This window comes from Astyanax mexicanus, chromosome 6, assembly GCF_023375975.1.
Source record: "Astyanax mexicanus isolate ESR-SI-001 chromosome 6, AstMex3_surface, whole genome shotgun sequence".
Classification (NCBI taxonomy): domain Eukaryota; kingdom Metazoa; phylum Chordata; class Actinopteri; order Characiformes; family Acestrorhamphidae; genus Astyanax; species Astyanax mexicanus.
In genome coordinates this window covers 20,742,181-20,766,058 of record NC_064413.1, presented here as the reverse complement: position 1 = coordinate 20,766,058, position 23,878 = coordinate 20,742,181, and positions in this window count along the sequence as shown.

Sequence of the window (23,878 nt, the reverse complement as noted above, 5' to 3'; positions counted from 1 at the left end):
TTTTCATGGAAAAAACAAGGTTTCATGAATGGTCAAAATTTTCACCAGAATCACATACCGCGGGTCTACGTTTTTTTCTGATTTGGGTCAAAAATTGAAAAGTGCTTTTTGTCACGTTTCTGAGCAAAATTTGGCCCAATTTACCATGCCCATGCATTTTCCCACTCGTTTGAGTAATTTGTCATGAAAAAAACAAGGTTTCATGAATGGTCAAAATTTTCACCAGAATCACATACCGCAGGTCTACGTTTTTTTCTGATTTGGGTCAAAAATTGAAAAGTGCTTTTTGTCACGTTTCTGAGCAAAATTTGGCCCAATTTACCATGCCCATGCATTTTCCCACTCGTTTGAGTAATTTTTCATAGAAAAAACAAGGTTTCATGAATGGTCAAAATTTTCACCAGAATCACATACCGCGGGTCTATGTTTTTTTCTGGTTTGGGTCAAAAATTGAAAAGTGCTTTTTGTCACGTTTCTGAGCAAAATTTGCCCCAATTTACCATGCCCATGCATTTTTCCACTCGTTTGAGTAATTTTTCATGGAAAAAACAAGGTTTCATGAATGGTCAAAATTTTCACCAGAATCACATACCGCGGGTCTACGTTTTTTTCTGATTTGGGTCAAAAATTGAAAAGTGCTTTTTGTCACATTTCTGAGCAAAATTTGGCCCAATTTACCATGCCCATGCATTTTCCCACTCGTTTGAGTAATTTGTCATGAAAAAAACAAGGTTTCATGAATGGTCAAAATTTTCACCAGAATCACATACCGCAGGTCTATGTTTTTTTCTGGTTTGGGTCAAAAATTGAAAAGTGCTTTTTGTCACATTTCTGAGCAAAATTTGGCCCAATTTACCATGCCCATGCATTTTCCCACTCGTTTGAGTAATTTTTCATGGAAAAAACAAGGTTTCATGAATGGTCAAAATTTTCACCAGAATCACATACCGCGGGTCTACGTTTTTTTCTGATTTGGGTCAAAAATTGAAAAGTGCTTTTTGTCACATTTCTGAGCAAAATTTGGCCCAATTTACCATGCCTATGCATTTTTCCACTCGTTTGAGTAATTTTTCATGGAAAAAACAAGGTTTCATGAATGGTCAAAATTTTCACCAGAATCACATACCGCAGGTCTACGTTTTTTTTTTATTTGGGTCAAAAATTGAAAAGTGCTTTTTGTCACGTTTCTGAGCAAAATTTGGCCCAATTTACCATGCCCATGCATTTTCCCACTCGTTTGAGTAATTTTTCATAGAAAAAACAAGGTTTCATGAATGGTCAAAATTTTCACCAGAATCACATACCGCGGGTCTACATTTTTTTCTGATTTGGGTCAAAAATTGAAAAGTGCTTTTTGTCACATTTCTGAGCAAAATTTGGCCCAATTTACCATGCCTATGCATTTTTCCACTCGTTTGAGTAATTTTTCATGGAAAAAACAAGGTTTCATGAATGGTCAAAATTTTCACCAGAATCACATACCGCGGGTCTACGTTTTTTTCTGATTTGGGTCAAAAATTGAAAAGTGCTTTTTGTCACGTTTCTGAGCAAAATTTGGCCCAATTTACCATGCCCATGCATTTTCCCACTCGTTTGAGTAATTTGTCATGAAAAAAACAAGGTTTCATGAATGGTCAAAATTTTCACCAGAATCACATACCGCGGGTCTACGTTTTTTTCTGATTTGGGTCAAAAATTGAAAAGTGCTTTTTGTCACATTTCTGAGCAAAATTTGGTCTAATTTACCATGCCCATGCATTTTCCCACTCGTTTGAGTAATTTTTCATGGAAAAAAACAAGGTTTCATGAATGGTCAAAATTTTCACCAGAATCACATACCGCGGGTCTACGTTTTTTTCTGATTTGGGTAAAAAATTGAAAAGTGCTTTTTGTCACATTTCTGAGCAAAATTTGGCCCAATTTACCATGCCCATGCATTTTCCCACTCATTTGAGTAATTTTTCATGGAAAAAACAAGGTTTCATGAATGGTCAAAATTTTCACCAGAATCACATACCGCGGGTCTACGTTTTTTTCTGATTTGGGTAAAAAATTGAAAAGTGCTTTTTGTCACATTTCTGAGCAAAATTTGGCCCAATTTACCATGCCCATGCATTTTCCCACTCGTTTGAGTAATTTTTCATGGAAAAAACAAGGTTTCATGAATGGTCAAAATTTTCACCAGAATCACATAGCGCGGGTCTACGTTTTTTTCTGATTTGGGTCAAAAATTGAAAAGTGCTTTTTGTCACATTTCTGAGCAAAATTTGGCCCAATTTACCATGCCCATGCATTTTCCCACTCGTTTGAGTAATTTTTCATAGAAAAAACAAGGTTTCATGAATGGTCAAAATTTTCACCAGAATCACATACCGAGGGTCCATGTTTTTTTCTGGTTTGGGTCAAAAATTGGAAAGTGCTTTTTGTCACATTTCTGAGCAAAATTTGGCCCAATTTACCATGCCCATGCATTTTCCCACTTGTTTGAGTAATTTTTCATGGAAAAAACAAGGTTTCATGAATGGTCAAAATTTTCACCAGAATCACATACCGCGGGTCTACGTTTTTTTCTGATTTGGGTCAAAAATTGAAAAGTGCTTTTTGTCACATTTCTGAGCAAAATTTGGTCTAATTTACCATGCCCATGCATTTTCCCACTCGTTTGAGTAATTTTTCATGGAAAAAAACAAGGTTTCATGAATGGTCAAAATTTTCACCAGAATCACATACCGCGGGTCTACGTTTTTTTCTGATTTGGGTAAAAAATTGAAAAGTGCTTTTTGTCACATTTCTGAGCAAAATTTGGCCCAATTTACCATGCCCATGCATTTTCCCACTCGTTTGAGTAATTTTTCATGGAAAAAACAAGGTTTCATGAATGGTCAAAATTTTCACCAGAATCACACACCGCGGGTCTACGTTTTTTTCTGATTTGGGTCAAAAATTGAAAAGTGCTTTTTGTCACATTTCTGAGCAAAATTTGGCCCAATTTACCATGCCCATGCATTTTCCCACTCGTTTGAGTAATTTTTCATGGAAAAAACAAGGTTTCATGAATGGTCAAAATTTTCACCAGAATCACATACCGCGGGTCTACGTTTTTTTCTGATTTGGGTCAAAAATTGAAAAGTGCTTTTTGTCACATTTCTGAGCAAAATTTGGCCCAATTTACCATGCCCATGCATTTTTCCACTCGTTTGAGTCATTTTTCATGGAAAAAACAAGGTTTCATGAATGGTCAAAATTTTCACCAGAATCACATACCGCGGGTCTACGTTTTTTTCTGATTTGGGTCAACAATTGAAAAGTGCTTTTTGTCACGTTTCTGAGCAAAATTTGGCCCAATTTACCATGCCCATGCATTTTCCCACTCGTTTGAGTAATTTGTCATGAAAAAAACAAGGTTTCATGAATGGTCAAAATTTTCACCAGAATCACATACCGCGGGTCTACGTTTTTTTCTGATTTGGGTCAAAAATTGAAAAGTGCTTTTTGTCACATTTCTGAGCAAAATTTGGCCCAATTTACCATGCCCATGTATTTTCCCACTCGTTTCAGTAATTTTTCATAGAAAAAACAAGGTTTCATGAATGGTCAAAATTTTCACCAGAATCACATACCGCGGGTCTACGTTTTTTTCTGATTTGGGTAAAAAATTGAAAAGTGCTTTTTGTCACATTTCTGAGCAAAATTTGGCCCAATTTACCATGCCCATGCATTTTCCCACTCGTTTGAGTTATTTTTCATGGAAAAAACAAGGTTTCATTAATGGTCAAAATTTTCACCAGAATCACATACCGCGGGTCTACGTTTTTTTCTGATTTGGGTCAAAAATTGAAAAGTGCTTTTTGTCACGTTTCTGAGCAAAATTTGGCCCAATTTACCATGCCCATGCATTTTCCCACTCGTTTCAGTAATTTTTCATAGAAAAAACAAGGTTTCATGAATGGTCAAAATTTTCACCAGAATCACATACCGCGGGTCTACGTTTTTTTCTGATTTGGGTCAAAAATTGAAAAGTGCTTTTTGTCACATTTCTGAGCAAAATTTGGCCCAATTTACCATGCCCATGCATTTTCCCACTCGTTTGAGTAATTTTTCATGGAAAAAACAAGGTTTCATGAATGGTCAAAATTTTCACCAGAATCACATACCGCGGGTCTACGTTTTTTTCTGATTTGGGTCAAAAATTGAAAAGTGCTTTTTGTCACGTTTCTGAGCAAAATTTGGCCCAATTTACCATGCCCATGCATTTTCCCACTCGTTTGAGTAATTTGTCATGAAAAAAACAAGGTTTCATGAATGGTCAAAATTTTCACCAGAATCACATACCGCAGGTCTACGTTTTTTTCTGATTTGGGTCAAAAATTGAAAAGTGCTTTTTGTCACGTTTCTGAGCAAAATTTGGCCCAATTTACCATGCCCATGCATTTTCCCACTCGTTTGAGTAATTTTTCATAGAAAAAACAAGGTTTCATGAATGGTCAAAATTTTCACCAGAATCACAGTCTATGTTTTTTTCTGGTTTGGGTCAAAAATTGAAAAGTGCTTTTTGTCACGTTTCTGAGCAAAATTTGCCCCAATTTACCATGCCCATGCATTTTTCCACTCGTTTGAGTAATTTTTCATGGAAAAAACAAGGTTTCATGAATGGTCAAAATTTTCACCAGAATCACATACCGCGGGTCTACGTTTTTTTCTGATTTGGGTCAAAAATTGAAAAGTGCTTTTTGTCACATTTCTGAGCAAAATTTGGCCCAATTTACCATGCCCATGCATTTTCCCACTCGTTTGAGTAATTTGTCATGAAAAAAACAAGGTTTCATGAATGGTCAAAATTTTCACCAGAATCACATACCGCAGGTCTATGTTTTTTTCTGGTTTGGGTCAAAAATTGAAAAGTGCTTTTTGTCACATTTCTGAGCAAAATTTGGCCCAATTTACCATGCCCATGCATTTTCCCACTCGTTTGAGTAATTTTTCATGGAAAAAACAAGGTTTCATGAATGGTCAAAATTTTCACCAGAATCACATACCGCGGGTCTACGTTTTTTTCTGATTTGGGTCAAAAATTGAAAAGTGCTTTTTGTCACATTTCTGAGCAAAATTTGGCCCAATTTACCATGCCTATGCATTTTTCCACTCGTTTGAGTAATTTTTCATGGAAAAAACAAGGTTTCATGAATGGTCAAAATTTTCACCAGAATCACATACCGCAGGTCTACGTTTTTTTTTTATTTGGGTCAAAAATTGAAAAGTGCTTTTTGTCACGTTTCTGAGCAAAATTTGGCCCAATTTACCATGCCCATGCATTTTCCCACTCGTTTGAGTAATTTTTCATAGAAAAAACAAGGTTTCATGAATGGTCAAAATTTTCACCAGAATCACATACCGCGGGTCTACATTTTTTTCTGATTTGGGTCAAAAATTGAAAAGTGCTTTTTGTCACATTTCTGAGCAAAATTTGGCCCAATTTACCATGCCTATGCATTTTTCCACTCGTTTGAGTAATTTTTCATGGAAAAAACAAGGTTTCATGAATGGTCAAAATTTTCACCAGAATCACATACCGCGGGTCTACGTTTTTTTCTGATTTGGGTCAAAAATTGAAAAGTGCTTTTTGTCACGTTTCTGAGCAAAATTTGGCCCAATTTACCATGCCCATGCATTTTCCCACTCGTTTGAGTAATTTGTCATGAAAAAAACAAGGTTTCATGAATGGTCAAAATTTTCACCAGAATCACATACCGCGGGTCTACGTTTTTTTCTGATTTGGGTCAAAAATTGAAAAGTGCTTTTTGTCACATTTCTGAGCAAAATTTGGTCTAATTTACCATGCCCATGCATTTTCCCACTCGTTTGAGTAATTTTTCATGGAAAAAAACAAGGTTTCATGAATGGTCAAAATTTTCACCAGAATCACATACCGCGGGTCTACGTTTTTTTCTGATTTGGGTCAAAAATTGAAAAGTGCTTTTTGTCACGTTTCTGAGCAAAATTTGGCCCAATTTACCATGCCCATGCATTTTCCCACTCGTTTGAGTAATTTTTCATGGAAAAAAACAAGGTTTCATGAATGGTCAAAATTTTCACCAGAATCACATACCGCGGGTCTACGTTTTTTTCTGATTTGGGTAAAAAATTGAAAAGTGCTTTTTGTCACATTTCTGAGCAAAATTTGGCCCAATTTACCATGCCCATGCATTTTCCCACTCATTTGAGTAATTTTTCATGGAAAAAACAAGGTTTCATGAATGGTCAAAATTTTCACCAGAATCACATACCGCGGGTCTACGTTTTTTTCTGATTTGGGTAAAAAATTGAAAAGTGCTTTTTGTCACATTTCTGAGCAAAATTTGGCCCAATTTACCATGCCCATGCATTTTCCCACTCGTTTGAGTAATTTTTCATGGAAAAAACAAGGTTTCATGAATGGTCAAAATTTTCACCAGAATCACATAGCGCGGGTCTACGTTTTTTTCTGATTTGGGTCAAAAATTGAAAAGTGCTTTTTGTCACATTTCTGAGCAAAATTTGGCCCAATTTACCATGCCCATGCATTTTCCCACTCGTTTGAGTAATTTTTCATAGAAAAAACAAGGTTTCATGAATGGTCAAAATTTTCACCAGAATCACATACCGAGGGTCCATGTTTTTTTCTGGTTTGGGTCAAAAATTGGAAAGTGCTTTTTGTCACATTTCTGAGCAAAATTTGGCCCAATTTACCATGCCCATGCATTTTCCCACTTGTTTGAGTAATTTTTCATGGAAAAAACAAGGTTTCATGAATGGTCAAAATTTTCACCAGAATCACATATCGCGGGTCTACGTTTTTTTCTGATTTGGGTCAAAAATTGAAAAGTGCTTTTTGTCACATTTCTGAGCAAAATTTGGCCCAATTTACCATGCCCATGCATTTTCCCACTCGTTTGAGTAATTTTTCATGGAAAAAACAAGGTTTCATGAATGGTCAAAATTTTCACCAGAATCACATACCGCGGGTCTACGTTTTTTTCTGATTTGGGTCAAAAATTGAAAAGTGCTTTTTGTTACATTTCTGAGCAAAATTTGGCCCAATTTACCATGCCCATGCATTTTCCCACTCGTTTGAGTAATTTTTCATGGAAAAAACAAGGTTTCATGAATGGTCAAAATTTTCACCAGAATCACATACCGGGGGTCTACGTTTTTTTCTGATTTGGGTCAAAAATTGAAAAGTGCTTTTTGTCACATTTCTGAGCAAAATTTGGCCCAATTTACCATGCCCGTGCATTTTCCCACTCGTTTGAGTAATTTTTCATAGAAAAAACAAGGTTTCATGAATGGTCAAAATTTTCACCAGAATCACATACCGCGGGTCTACATTTTTTTCTGATTTGGGTCAAAAATTGAAAAGTGCTTTTTGTCACATTTCTGAGCAAAATTTGGCCCAATTTACCATGCCCATGCATTTTCCCACTCGTTTGAGTAATTTTTCATGGAAAAAACAAGGTTTCATGAATGGTCAAAATTTTCACCAGAATCACATACCGCGGGTCTACGTTTTTTTCTGATTTGGGTCAAAAATTGAAAAGTGCTTTTTGTCACGTTTCTGAGCAAAATTTGGCCCAATTTACCATGCCCATGCATTTTCCCACTCGTTTGAGTAATTTGTCATGAAAAAAACAAGGTTTCATGAATGGTCAAAATTTTCACCAGAATCACATACCGCGGGTCTACGTTTTTTTCTGATTTGGGTCAAAAATTGAAAAGTGCTTTTTGTCACATTTCTGAGCAAAATTTGGTCTAATTTACCATGCCCATGCATTTTCCCACTCGTTTGAGTAATTTTTCATGGAAAAAAACAAGGTTTCATGAATGGTCAAAATTTTCACCAGAATCACATACCGCGGGTCTACGTTTTTTTCTGATTTGGGTCAAAAATTGAAAAGTGCTTTTTGTCACGTTTCTGAGCAAAATTTGGCCCAATTTACCATGCCCATGCATTTTCCCACTCGTTTGAGTAATTTTTCATGGAAAAAAACAAGGTTTCATGAATGGTCAAAATTTTCACCAGAATCACATACCGCGGGTCTACGTTTTTTTCTGATTTGGGTAAAAAATTGAAAAGTGCTTTTTGTCACATTTCTGAGCAAAATTTGGCCCAATTTACCATGCCCATGCATTTTCCCACTCATTTGAGTAATTTTTCATGGAAAAAACAAGGTTTCATGAATGGTCAAAATTTTCACCAGAATCACATACCGCGGGTCTACGTTTTTTTCTGATTTGGGTAAAAAATTGAAAAGTGCTTTTTGTCACATTTCTGAGCAAAATTTGGCCCAATTTACCATGCCCATGCATTTTCCCACTCGTTTGAGTAATTTTTCATGGAAAAAACAAGGTTTCATGAATGGTCAAAATTTTCACCAGAATCACATAGCGCGGGTCTACGTTTTTTTCTGATTTGGGTCAAAAATTGAAAAGTGCTTTTTGTCACATTTCTGAGCAAAATTTGGCCCAATTTACCATGCCCATGCATTTTCCCACTCGTTTGAGTAATTTTTCATAGAAAAAACAAGGTTTCATGAATGGTCAAAATTTTCACCAGAATCACATACCGAGGGTCCATGTTTTTTTCTGGTTTGGGTCAAAAATTGGAAAGTGCTTTTTGTCACATTTCTGAGCAAAATTTGGCCCAATTTACCATGCCCATGCATTTTCCCACTTGTTTGAGTAATTTTTCATGGAAAAAACAAGGTTTCATGAATGGTCAAAATTTTCACCAGAATCACATATCGCGGGTCTACGTTTTTTTCTGATTTGGGTCAAAAATTGAAAAGTGCTTTTTGTCACATTTCTGAGCAAAATTTGGCCCAATTTACCATGCCCATGCATTTTCCCACTCGTTTGAGTAATTTTTCATGGAAAAAACAAGGTTTCATGAATGGTCAAAATTTTCACCAGAATCACATACCGCGGGTCTACGTTTTTTTCTGATTTGGGTCAAAAATTGAAAAGTGCTTTTTGTTACATTTCTGAGCAAAATTTGGCCCAATTTACCATGCCCATGCATTTTCCCACTCGTTTGAGTAATTTTTCATGGAAAAAACAAGGTTTCATGAATGGTCAAAATTTTCACCAGAATCACATACCGGGGGTCTACGTTTTTTTCTGATTTGGGTCAAAAATTGAAAAGTGCTTTTTGTCACATTTCTGAGCAAAATTTGGCCCAATTTACCATGCCCGTGCATTTTCCCACTCGTTTGAGTAATTTTTCATAGAAAAAACAAGGTTTCATGAATGGTCAAAATTTTCACCAGAATCACATACCGCGGGTCTACATTTTTTTCTGATTTGGGTCAAAAATTGAAAAGTGCTTTTTGTCACATTTCTGAGCAAAATTTGGCCCAATTTACCATGCCCATGCATTTTCCCACTCGTTTGAGTAATTTTTCATGGAAAAAACAAGGTTTCATGAATGGTCAAAATTTTCACCAGAATCACATACCGCAGGTCTACGTTTTTTTCTGATTTGGGTCAAAAATTGAAAAGTGCTTTTTGTTACATTTCTGAGCAAAATTTGGCCCAATTTACCATGCCCATGCATTTTCCCACTCGTTTGAGTAATTTTTCATGGAAAAAACAAGGTTTCATGAATGGTCAAAATTTTCACCAGAATCACATACCGCGGGTCTACGTTTTTTTCTGATTTGGGTCAAAAATTGAAAAGTGCTTTTTGTCACATTTCTGAGCAAAATTTGGCCCAATTTACCATGCCCGTGCATTTTCCCACTCGTTTGAGTAATTTTTCATAGAAAAAACAAGGTTTCATGAATGGTCAAAATTTTCACCAGAATCACATACCGCGGGTCTAAGTTTTTTTCTGATTTGGGTCAAAAATTGAAAAGTGCTTTTTGTCACATTTCTGAGCAAAATTTGGCCCAATTTACCATGCCCATGCATTGTCCCACTTGTTTGTTTAAGTTTTCATGGAAAAAACAAGGTTTCATGAATGGTCAAAATTTTCACCAGAATCACATACCGCGGGTCTACGTTTTTTTCTGATTTGGGACAAAAATTGAAAAGTGCTTTTTGTCACATTTCTGAGCAAAATTTGGCCCAATTTACCATGCCCATGCATTTTCCCACTTGTTTGAGTAATTTTTCATGGAAAAAACAAGGTTTCATGAATGGTCAAAATTTTCACCAGAATCACATATCGCGGGTCTACGTTTTTTTCTGATTTGGGTCAAAAATTGAAAAGTGCTTTTTGTCACATTTCTGAGCAAAATTTGGCCCAATTTACCATGCTGATGCATTTTCCCACTCGTGTGAGTAATTTTTCATGGAAAAAACAAGGTTTCATGAATGGTCAAAATTTTCACCAGAATCACATACCGCGGGTCTACGTTTTTTTCTGATTTGGGTAAAAAATTGAAAAGTGCTTTTTGTCACATTTCTGAGCAAAATTTGGCCCAATTTACCATGCCCATGCATTTTCCCACTCGTTTGAGCAATTTTTCATGGAAAAAACAAGGTTTCATGAATGGTCAAAATTTTCACCAGAATCACATACCGCGGGTCTACGTTTTTTTCTGATTTGGGTCAAAAATTGAAAAGTGCTTTTTGTTACATTTCTGAGCAAAATTTGGCCCAATTTACCATGCCCATGCATTTTCCCACTCGTTTGAATAATTTTTCATGGAAAAAACAAGGTTTCATGAATGGTCAAAATTTTCACCAGAATCACATACCGCGGGTCTACGTTTTTTTCTGATTTGGGTCAAAAATTGAAAAGTGCTTTTTGTCACATTTCTGAGCAAAATTTGGCCCAATTTACCATGCCCGTGCATTTTCCCACTCGTTTGAGTAATTTTTCATAGAAAAAACAAGGTTTCATGAATGGTCAAAATTTTCACCAGAATCACATACCGCGGGTCTACGTTTTTTTCTGATTTGGGACAAAAATTAAAAAAAGGGCTTTTTGTCACATTTCTGAGCAAAATTTGGCCCAATTTACCATGCCCATGCATTTTCCCACTTGTTTGAGTAATTTTTCATGGAAAAAACAAGGTTTCATGAATGGTCAAAATTTTCACCAGAATCACATACCGCGGGTCTACGTTTTTTTCTGATTTGGGTCAAAAATTGAAAAGTGCTTTTTGTCACATTTCTGAGCAAAATTTGGCCCAATTTACCATGCCCATGCATTTTCCCACTCGTTTGAGTAATTTTTCATAGAAAAAACAAGGTTTCATGAATGGTCAAAATTTTCACCAGAATCACATACCGCGGGTCTACGTTTTTTTCTGATTTGGGTCAAAAATTGAAAAGTGCTTTTTGTCACATTTCTGAGCAAAATTTGGCCCAATTTACCATGCCCATGCATTTTCCCACTCGTTTGAGTAATTTTTCATGGAAAAAACAAGGTTTCAAGAATGGTCAAAATTTTCACCAGAATCACATACCGCGGGTCTACGTTTTTTTCTGATTTGGGACAAAAATTGAAAAGTGCTTTTTGTCACATTTCTGAGCAAAATTTGGCCCAATTTACCATGCCCATGCATTTTCCCACTTGTTTGAGTAATTTTTCATAGAAAAAACAAGGTTTCATGAATGGTCAAAATTTTCACCAGAATCACATACCGCGGGTCTACGTTTTTTTCTGATTTGGGTCAAAAATTGTAAAGTGCTTTTTGTCACATTTCTGAGCAAAATTTGGCCCAATTTACCATGCCCATGCATTTTCCCACTCGTTTGAGTAATTTGTCATGGAAAAAACTAGGTTTCATGAATGGTCAAAATTTTCACCAGAATCACATACCGCGGGTCTACGTTTTTTTCTGGTTTGGGTCAAAAATTGAAAAGTGCTTTTTGTCACATTTCTGAGCAAAATTTGGCCCAATTTACCATGCCCATGCATTTTCCCACTCGTTTGAGTAATTTTTCATGGAAAAAACAAGGTTTCATGAATGGTAAAATTTTCACCAGAATCACATACCGCGGGTCTACGTTTTTTTCTGATTTGGGTCAAAAATTGAAAAGTGCTTTTTGTCACATTTCTGAGCAAAATTTGGCCCAATTTACCATGCCCATGCATTTTCCCACTCGTTTGAGTAATTTTTCATGGAAAAAACAAGGTTTCATGAATGGTCAAAATTTTCACCAGAATCACATACCGCGGGTCTACGTTTTTTTCTGATTTGGGTAAAAAATTGAAAAGTGCTTTTTGTCACATTTCTGAGCAAAATTTGGCCCAATTTACCATGCCTATGCATTTTCCCACTCGTTTGAGTAATTTTTCATGGAAAAAACAAGGTTTCATGAATGGTCAAAATTTTCACCAGAATCACATACCGCGGGTCTACGTTTTTTTCTGATTTGGGTCAAAAATTGAAAAGTGCTTTTTGTCACATTTCTGAGCAAAATTTGGCCCAATTTACCATGCACATGCATTTTCCCACTCGTTTGAGTAATTTTTCATGGAAAAAACAAGGTTTCATGAATGGTCAAAATTGTCACCAGAATCACATACCGCGGGTCTACGTTTTTTTCTGATTTGGGTCAAAAATTGAAAAGTGCTTTTTGTCAAATTTCTGAGCAAAATTTGGCCCAATTTACCATGCCAATGCATTTTCCCACTCGTTTGAGTAATTTTTCATAGAAAAAACAAGGTTTAATGAATGGTCAAAATTTTCACCAGAATCACATACCGCGGGTCTACGTTTTTTTCTGATTTGGGTCAAAAATTGAAAAGTGCTTTTTGTCACATTTCTGAGCAAAATTTGGCCCAATTTACCATGCCCATGCATTGTCCCACTTGTTTGTTTAAGTTTTCATGGAAAAAACAAGGTTTCATGAATGGTCAAAATTTTCACCAGAATCACATACCGCGGGTCTACGTTTTTTTCTGATTTGGGTCGAAAATTGAAAAGTGCTTTTTGTCACATTTCTGAGCAAAATTTGGCCCAATTTACCATGCCCATGCATTTTCCCACTCGTTTGAGTAATTTGTCATGGAAAAAACTAGGTTTCATGAATGGTCAAAATTTTCACCAGAATCACATACCACGGGTCTACGTTTTTTTCTGATTTGGGTCAAAAATTGAAAAGTGCTTTTTGTCACATTTCTGAGCAAAATTTGGCCCAATTTACCATGCCCATGCATTTTTCCACTCGTTTGAGTAATTTTTCATGGAAAAAACAAGGTTTCATTAATGGTCAAAATTTTCACCAGAATCACATACCGCGGGTCTACGTTTTTTTTCTGATTTGGGTCAAAAATTGAAAAGTGCTTTTTGTCACGTTTCTGAGCAAAATTTGGCCCAATTTACCATGCCCATGCATTTTCCCACTCGTTTGAGTAATTTGTCATGGAAAAAACAAGGTTTCATGAATGGTCAAAATTTTCACCAGAATCACATACCGCGGGTCTACGTTTTTTTCTGATTTGGGTCAAAAATTGAAAAGTGCTTTTTGTCACATTTCTGAGCAAAATTTGGCCCAATTTACCATGCCCATGCATTTTCCCACTCGTTTGAGTAATTTTTCATGGAAAAAACAAGGTTTCATGAATGGTCAAAATTTTCACCAGAATCACATACCGCGGGTCTACGTTTTTTTCTGATTTGGGTCAAAAATTGAAAAGTGCTTTTTGTCACGTTTCTGAGCAAAATTTGGCCCAATTTACCATGCCCATGCATTTTCCCACTCGTTTGAGTAATTTGTCATGGAAAAAACAAGGTTTCATGAATGGTCAAAATTTTCACCAGAATCACATACCGCGGGTCTAAGTTCTTTTTTCTGATTTGGGTCCAAAATTGAAAAGTGCTTTTTGTCACATTTCTGAGCAAAATTTGGCCCAATTTACCATGCCAATGCATTTTCCCACTCGTTTGAGTAATTTTTCATGGAAAAAACAAGGTTTCATGAATGGTCAAAATTTTCACCAGAATCACATACCGCGGGTCTACGTTTTTATTCTGATTTGGGTCAAAAATTGAAAAGTGCTTTTTGTCACATTTCTGAGCAAAATTTGGCCCAATTTACCATGCCCATGCATTTTCCCACTCGTTTGAGTAATTTTTCATGCAAGGTTTCATGAATGGTCAAAATTTTCACCAGGATCACATACCGCGGGTCTACGTTTTTTTCTGATTTGGGTCAAAAAATGAAAAGTGCTTTTTGTCAAATTTCTGAGCAAAATTTGGCCCAATTTACCATGCCAATGCATTTTCCCACTCGTTTGAGTAATTTTTCATAGAAAAAACAAGGTTTCATGAATGGTCAAAATTTTCACCAGAATCAAATACCGCGGGTCTAAGTTTTTTTCTGATTTGGGGCAAAAATTGAAAAGTGCTTTTTGTGACATTTCTGAGCAAAATTTGGCCCAATTTACCATGCCCATGCATTGTCCCACTTGTTTGTTTAAGTTTTCATGGAAAAAACAAGGTTTCATGAATGGTCAAAATTTTCACCAGAATCACATACCGCGGGTCTATGTTTTTTTCTGATTTGGGACAAAAATTGAAAAATGCTTTTTGTCACATTTCTGAGCAAAATTTGGCCCAATTTACCATGCCCATGCATTTTCCCACTTGTTTGAGTAATTTTTCATGGAAAAAACAAGGTTTCATGAATGGTCAAAATTTTCACCGGAATCACATACCGCGGGTCTACGTTTTTTTCTGATTTGGGTCAAAAATTGAAAAGTGCTTTTTGTCACATTTCTGAGCAAAATTTGGCCCAATATACCATGCCCATGCATTTTCCCACTCGTTTGAGTAATTTGTCATGGAAAAAACAAGGTTTCATGAATGGTCAAAATTTTCACCAGAATCACATACCGCGGGTCTACGTTTTTTTCTGATTTGGGTCAAAAATTGAAAAGTGCTTTTTGTCACATTTCTGAGCAAAATTTGGCCCAATTTACCATGCCCATGCATTTTCCCACTCGTTTGAGTAATTTTTCATGGAAAAAACAAGGTTTCATGAATGGTCAAAATTTTCACCAGAATCACATACCGCGGGTCTACGTTTTTTCTGATTTGGGTCAAAAATTGAAAAGTGCTTTTTGTCACATTTCTGAGCAAAATTTGGCACAATTTACCATGCACATGCATTGTCCCACTCGTTTGAGTAATTTTTCATGGAAAAAACAAGGTTTCATGAATGGTCAAAATTTTCACCAGAATCACATACCGCGGGTCTACGTTTTTTTCTGATTTGGGTCAAAAATTGAAAAGTGCTTTTTGTCACGTTTCTGAGCAAAATTTGCCCAATTTACCATGCCCATGCATTTTCCCACTCGTTTGAGTAATTTGTCATGGAAAAAACTAGGTTTCATGAATGGTCAAAATTTTCACCAGAATCACATACCGCGGGTCTACGTTTTTTTCTGATTTGGGTCAAAAATTGAAAAGTGCTTTTTGTCCCATTTCTGAGCAAAATTTGGCCCAATTTACCATGCCCATGCATTTTCCCACTCGTTTGAGTAATTTTTCATGGAAAAAACAAGGTTTCATGAATGGTCAAAATTTTCACCAGAATCACATACCGCGGGTCTACGTTTTTTTCTGATTTGGGTCAAAAATTGAAAAGTGCTTTTTGTCACATTTCTGAGCAAAATTTGGCCCAATTTACCATGCCCATGCATTGTCCCACTTGTTTGTTTAAATTTTCATGGAAAAAACAAGGTTTCATGAATGGTCAAAATTTTCACCAGAATCACATACCGCGGGTCTACGTTTTTTTCTGATTTGGGACAAAAATTGAAAAGTGCTTTTTGTCACATTTCTGAGCAAAATTTGGCCCAATTTACCATGTCCATGCATTTTCCCACTTGTTTGAGTAATTTTTCATGGAAAAAACAAGGTTTCATGAATGGTCAAAATTTTCACCAGAATCACATACCGCGGGTCTACGTTTTTTTCTGATTTGGGTCAAAAATTGAAAAGTGCTTTTTGTCACATTTCTGAGCAAAATTTGGCCCAATTTACCATGCCCATGCATTTTCCCACTCGTTTGAGTAATTTGTCATGGAAAAAACTAGGTTTCATGAATGGTCAAAATTTTCACCAGAATCACATACCGCGGGTCTACGTTTTTTTCTGATTTGGGTCAAAAATTGAAAAGTGCTTTTTGTCACATTTCTAAGCAAAATTTGGCCCAATTTACCATGCCCATGCATTTTCCCACTCGTTTGAGTAATTTTTCATGGAAAAAACAAGGTTTCATGAATGGTCAAAATTTTCACCAGAATCACATACCGCGGGTCTACGTTTTTTTCTGATTTGGGTCAAAAATTGAAAAGTGCTTTTTGTCACATTTCTGAGCAAAATTTGGCCCAATTTACCATGCCCATGCATTTTCCCACTCGTTTGAGTAATTAGTCATGGAAAAAACTAGGTTTCATGAATGGTCAAAATTTTCACCAGAATCACATACCGCGGGTCTACGTTTTTTTCTGATTTGGGTCAAAAATTGAAAAGTGCTTTTTGTCACGTTTCTGAGCAAAATTTGGCCCAATTTACCATGCCCATGCATTTTCCCACTCGTTTGAGTAATTTGTCATGGAAAAAACAAGGTTTCATGAATGGTCAAAATTTTCACCAGAATCACATACCGCGGGTCTACGTTTTTTTTCTGATTTGGGTCAAAAATTGAAAAGTGCTTTTTGTCACATTTCTGAGCAAAATTTGGCCCAATTTACCATGCCCATGCATTGTCCCACTTGTTTGAGTAATTTTTCATGGAAAAAACAAGGTTTCATGAATGGTCAAAATTTTCACCAGAATCACATACCGCGGGTCTACGTTTTTTTCTGATTTGGGTCAAAAATTGAAAAGTGCTTTTTGTCACATTTCTGAGCAAAATTTGGCCCAATTTACCATGCCCATGCATTTTCCCACTCGTTTGAGTAATTTGTCATGGAAAAAACAAGGTTTCATGAATGGTCAAAATTTTCACCAGAATCAAATACCGCGGGTCTACGTTTTTTTCTGATTTGGGTCAAAAATTGAAAAGTGCTTTTTGTCACGTTTCTGAGCAAAATTTGGCCCAATTTACCATGTCCATGCATTTTCCCACTCGTTTGAGTAATTTGTCATGGAAAAAACAAGGTTTCATGAATGGTCAAAATTTTCACCAGAATCACATACCGCGGGTCTACGTTTTTTTGTGATTTGGGTCAAAAATTGAAAAGTGCTTTTTGTCACATTTCTGAGCAAAATTTGGCCCAATTTACCATGCCCATGCATTTTCCCACTCGTTTGAGTAATTTTTCATGGAAAAAACAAGGTTTCATGAATGGTCAAAATTTTCACCAGAATCACATACCGCGGGTCTACGTTTTTTTCTGATTTGGGACAAAAATTGAAAAGTGCTTTTTGTCACATTTCTGAGCAAAATTTGGCCCAATTTACCATGCCCATGCATTTTCCCACTCGTTTGAGTAATTTTTCATGGAAAAAACAAGGTTTCATGAATGGTCAAAATTTTCACCAGAATCACATACCGCGGGTCTACGTTTTTTTCTGATTTGGGTCAAAAATTGAAAAGTGCTTTTTGTCACATTTCTGAGCAAAATTTGGCCCAATTTACCATGCCCATGCATTGTCCCACTTGTTTGTTTAAGTTTTCATGGAAAAAACAAGGTTTCATGAATGGTCAAAATTTTCACCAGAATCACATACCGCGGGTCTACGTTTTTTTCTGATTTGGGTCAAAAATTGAAAAGTGCTTTTTGTCACATTTCTGAGCAAAATTTGGCCCAATTTACCATGCCCATGCATTTTCCCACTCCTTTGAGTAATTTGTCATGGAAAAAACTAGGTTTCATGAATGGTCAAAATTTTCACCAGAATCACATACCGCGGGTCTACGTTTTTTTCTGATTTGGGTCAAAAATTGAAAAGTGCTTTTTGTCACATTTCTGAGCAAAATTTGGCCCAATTTACCATGCCCATGCATTTTCCCACTCCTTTGAGTAATTTGTCATGGAAAAAACTAGGTTTCATGAATGGTCAAAATTTTCACCAGAATCACATACCGCGGGTCTACGTTTTTTTCTGATTTGGGTCAAAAATTGAAAAGTGCTTTTTGTCACATTTCTCAGCAAAATTTGGCCCAATTTACCATGCCCATGCATTTTCCCACTCGTTTGAGTAATTTTTTATGGAAAAAACAAGGTTTCATGAATGGTCAAAATTTTCACCGGAATCACATACCGCGGGTCTACGTTTTTTTCTGATCTGGGTCAAAAATTGAAAAGTGCTTTTTGTCACATTTCTGAGCAAAATTTGGCCCAATTTACCATGCCCATGCATTGTCCCACTCGTTTGAGTAATTTTTCATGGAAAAAACAAGGTTTTATGAATGGTCAAAATTTTCACCAGAATCACATACCGCAGGTCTACGTTTTTTTCTGATTTGGGTCAAAAATTGAAAAGTGCTTTTTGTCACGTTTCTGAGCAAAATTTGGCCCAATTTACCATGCCCATGCATTGTCCCACTCGTTTGAGTAATTTTTCATGGAAAAAACAAGGTTTTATGAATGGTCAAAATTTTCACCAGAATCACATACCGCGGGTCTACGTTTTTTTCTGATTTGGGTCAAAAATTGAAAAGTGCTTTTTGTCACATTTCTGAGCAAAATTTGGCCCAATTTACCATGCCCATGCATTTTCCCACTCGTTTGAGTAATTTGTCATGGAAAAAACAAGGTTTCATGAATGGTCAAAATTTTCACCAGAATCATATACCGCGGGTCTACGTTTTTTTTCTGATTTGGGTCAAAAATTGAAAAGTGCTTTTTGTCACATTTCTGAGCAAAATTTGGCCCAATTTACCATGCCCATGCATTTTCCCACTCGTTTGAGTAATTTTTCATGGAAAAAACAAGGTTTCATGGATGGTCAAAATTTTCACCAGAATCACATACCGCGGGTCTACGTTTTTTTTCTGATTTGGGTCAAAAATTGAAAAGTTCTTTTTGTCACATTTCTGAGCAAAATTTGGCCCAATTTACCATGCCCATGCATTTTCCCACTCGTTTGAGTAATTTGTCATGGAAAAAACAAGGTTTCATGAATGGTCAAAATTTTCACCAGAATCATATACCGCGGGTCTACGTTTTTTTCTGATTTGGGTCAAAAATTGAAAAGTGCTTTTTGTCACATTTCTGAGCAAAATTTGGCCCAATTTACCATGCCCATGCATTTTCCCACTCGTTTGAGTAATTTTTCATGGAAAAAACAAGGTTTCATGGATGGTCAAAATTTTCACCAGAATCACATACCGCGGGTCTACGTTTTTTTTCTGATTTGGGTCAAAAATTGAAAAGTTCTTTTTGTCACATTTCTGAGCAAAATTTGGCCCAATTTACCATGCCCATGCATTTTCCCACTCGTTTGAGTAATTTTTCATGGAAAAAACAAGGTTTCATGAATGGTCAAAATTTTCACCAGAATCACATACCGCGGGTCTACGTTTTTTTCTGATTTGGGTCAAAAATTTAAAAGTGCTTTTTGTCAAATTTCTGAGCAAAATTTGGCCCAATTTACCATGCCAATGCATTTTCCCACTCGTTTGAGTAATTTTTCATGGAAAAAACAAGGTTTCATGAATGGTCAAAATTTTCACCAGAATCACATATCGCGGGTGTACGTTTTTTTCTGATTTGGGTCAAAAATTGAAAAGTGCTTTTTGTCACATTTCTGAGCAAAATTTGGCCCAATTTACCATGCCCATGCATTTTCCCACTCGTTTGAGTAATTTTTCATAGAAAAAACAAGGTTTCATGAATGGTCAAAATTTTCACCAGAATCACATACCGCGGGTCTAAGTTTTTTTCTGATTTGGGTCAAAAATTGAAAAGTGCTTTTTGTCACATTTCTGAGCAAAATTTGGCCCAATTTACCATGCCCATGCATTGTCCCACTTGTTTGTTTAAGTTTTCATGGAAAAAAAAAGGTTTCATGAATGGTCAAAATTTTCACCAGAATCACATACCGCGGGTCTACGTTTTTTTCTGATTTGGGACAAAAATTGAAAAGTGCTTTTTGTCACATTTCTGAGCAAAATTTGGCCCAATTTACCATGCCCATGCATTTTCCCACTTGTTTGAGTAATTTTTCATGGAAAAAACAAGGTTTCATGAATGGTCAAAATTTTCACCAGAATCACATACCGCGGGTCTACGTTTTTTTCTGATTTGGGTCAAAAATTGAAAAGTGCTTTTTGTCACATTTCTGAGCAAAATTTGGCCCAATTTACCATGCCCATGCATTTTCCCACTCGTTTGAGTAATTTGTCATGGAAAAAACTAGGTTTCATGAATGGTCAAAATTTTCACCAGAATCACATACCGCGGGTCTACGTTTTTTTCTGATTTGGGTCAAAAATTGAAAAGTGCTTTTTGTCACATTTCTAAGCAAAATTTGGCCCAATTTACCATGCCCATGCATTTTCCCACTCGTTTGAGTAATTTTTCATGGAAAAAACAAGGTTTCATGAATGGTCAAAATTTTCACCAGAATCACATACCACGGGTCTACGTTTTTTTCTGATTTGGGTCAAAAATTGAAAAGTGCTTTTTGTCACATTTCTGAGCAAAATTTGGCACAATTTACCATGCCCATGCATTGTCCCACTCGTTTGAGTAATTTTTCATGGAAAAAACAAGGTTTCATGAATGGTCAAAATTTTCACCAGAATCACATACCGCGGGTCTACGTTTTTTTCTGATTTGGGTCAAAAATTGAAAAGTGCTTTTTGTCACATTTCTGAGCAAAATTTGGCCCAATTTACCATGCCCATGCATTTTCCCACTCGTTTGAGTAATTAGTCATGGAAAAAACTAGGTTTCATGAATGGTCAAAATTTTCACCAGAATCACATACCGCGGGTCTACGTTTTTTTCTGATTTGGGTCAAAAATTGAAAAGTGCTTTTTGTCACATTTCTGAGCAAAATTTGGCCCAATTTACCATGCCCATGCATTTTCCCACTCGTTTGAGTAATTTGTCATGGAAAAAACAAGGTTTCATGAATGGTCAAAATTTTCACCAGAATCACATACCGCGGGTCTACGTTTTTTTCTGATTTGGGTCAAAAATTGAAAAGTGCTTTTTGTCACATTTCTGAGCAAAATTTGGCCCAATTTACCATGCCCATGCATTGTCCCACTCGTTTGAGTAATTTTTCATGGAAAAAACAAGGTTTTATGAATGGTCAAAATTTTCACCAGAATCACATACCTCGGGTCTACGTTTTTTTCTGATTTGGGTCAAAAATTGAAAAGTGCTTTTTGTCACATTTCTGAGCAAAATTTGGCCCAATTTACCATGCCCATGCATTTTCCCACTCGTTTGAGTAATTTGTCATGGAAAAAACAAGGTTTCATGAATGGTCAAAATTTTCACCAGAATCATATACCGCGGGTCTACGTTTTTTTCTGATTTGGGTCAAAAATTGAAAAGTGCTTTTTGTCACATTTCTGAGCAAAATTTGGCCCAATTTACCATGCCCATGCATTTTCCCACTCGTTTGAGTAATTTTTCATGGAAAAAACAAGGTTTCATGGATGGTCAAAATTTTCACCAGAATCACATACCGCGGGTCTACGTTTTTTTTCTCATTTGGGTCAAAAATTGAAAAGTTCTTTTTGTCACATTTCTGAGCAAAATTTGGCCCAATTTACCATGCCCATGCATTTTCCCACTCGTTTGAGTAATTTTTCATGGAAAAAACAAGGTTTCATGAATGGTCAAAATTTTCACCAGAATCACATACCGCGGGTCTAAGTTTTTTTCTGATTTGGGTCAAAAATTGAAAAGTGCTTTTTGTCACATTTCTGAGCAAAATTTGGCCCAATTTACCATGCCCATGCATTGTCCCACTTGTTTGTTTAAGTTTTCATGGAAAAAAAAAGGTTTCATGAATGGTCAAAATTTTCACCAGAATCACATACCGCGGGTCTACGTTTTTTTCTGATTTGGGTCAAAAATTGAAAAGTGCTTTTTGTCACATTTCTGAGCAAAATTTGGCCCAATTTACCATGCCCATGCATTTTCCCACTTGTTTGAGTAATTTTTCATGGAAAAAACAAGGTTTCATGAATGGTCAAAATTTTCACCAGAATCACATACCGCGGGTCTACGTTTTTTTCTGATTTGGGTCAAAAATTGAAAAGTGCTTTTTGTCACATTTCTGAGCAAAATTTGGCCCAATTTACCATGCCCATGCATTTTCCCACTCGTTTGAGTAATTTGTCATGGAAAAAACTAGGTTTCATGAATGGTCAAAATTTTCACCAGAATCACATACCGCGGGTCTACGTTTTTTTCTGATTTGGGTCAAAAATTGAAAAGTGCTTTTTGTCACATTTCTAAGCAAAATTTGGCCCAATTTACCATGCCCATGCATTTTCCCACTCGTTTGAGTAATTTTTCATGGAAAAAACAAGGTTTCATGAATGGTCAAAATTTTCACCAGAATCACATACCACGGGTCTACGTTTTTTTCTGATTTGGGTCAAAAATTGAAAAGTGCTTTTTGTCACATTTCTGAGCAAAATTTGGCACAATTTACCATGCCCATGCATTGTCCCACTCGTTTGAGTAATTTTTCATGGAAAAAACAAGGTTTCATGAATGGTCAAAATTTTCACCAGAATCACATACCGCGGGTCTACGTTTTTTTCTGATTTGGGTCAAAAATTGAAAAGTGCTTTTTGTCACATTTCTGAGCAAAATTTGGCCAAATTTACCATGCCCATGCATTTTCCCACTCGTTTGAGTAATTAGTCATGGAAAAAACTAGGTTTCATGAATGGTCAAAATTTTCACCAGAATCACATACCGCGGGTCTACGTTTTTTTCTGATTTGGGTCAAAAATTGAAAAGTGCTTTTTGTCACATTTCTGAGCAAAATTTGGCCCAATTTACCATGCCCATGCATTTTCCCACTCGTTTGAGTAATTAGTCATGGAAAAAACTAGGTTTCATGAATGGTCAAAATTTTCACCAGAATCACATACCGCGGGTCTACGTTTTTTTCTGATTTGGGTCAAAAATTGAAAAGTGCTTTTTGTCACATTTCTGAGCAAAATTTGGCCCAATTTACCATGCCCATGCATTTTCCCACTCGTTTGAGTAATTTGTCATGGAAAAAACAAGGTTTCATGAATGGTCAAAATTTTCACCAGAATCACATACCGCGGGTCTACGTTTTTTTCTGATTTGGGTCAAAAATTGAAAAGTGCTTTTTGTCACGTTTCTGAGCAAAATTTGGCCCAATTTACCATGTCCATGCATTGTCCCACTCGTTTGAGTAATTTTTCATGGAAAAAACAAGGTTTTATGAATGGTCAAAATTTTCACCAGAATCACATACCTCGGGTCTACGTTTTTTTCTGATTTGGGTCAAAAATTGAAAAGTGCTTTTTGTCACATTTCTGAGCAAAATTTGGCCCAATTTACCATGCCCATGCATTTTCCCACTCGTTTGAGTAATTTGTCATGGAAAAAACAAGGTTTCATGAATGGTCAAAATTTTCACCAGAATCATATACCGCGGGTCTACGTTTTTTTCTGATTTGGGTCAAAAATTGAAAAGTGCTTTTTGTCACATTTCTGAGCAAAATTTGGCCCAATTTACCATGCCCATGCATTTTCCCACTCGTTTGAGTAATTTTTCATGGAAAAAACAAGGTTTCATGGATGGTCAAACTTTTCACCAGAATCACATACCGCGGGTCTACGTTTTTTTTCTCATTTGGGTCAAAAATTGAAAAGTTCTTTTTGTCACATTTCTGAGCAAAATTTGGCCCAATTTACCATGCCCATGCATTTTCCCACTCGTTTGAGTAATTTTTCATGGAAAAAACAAGGTTTCAT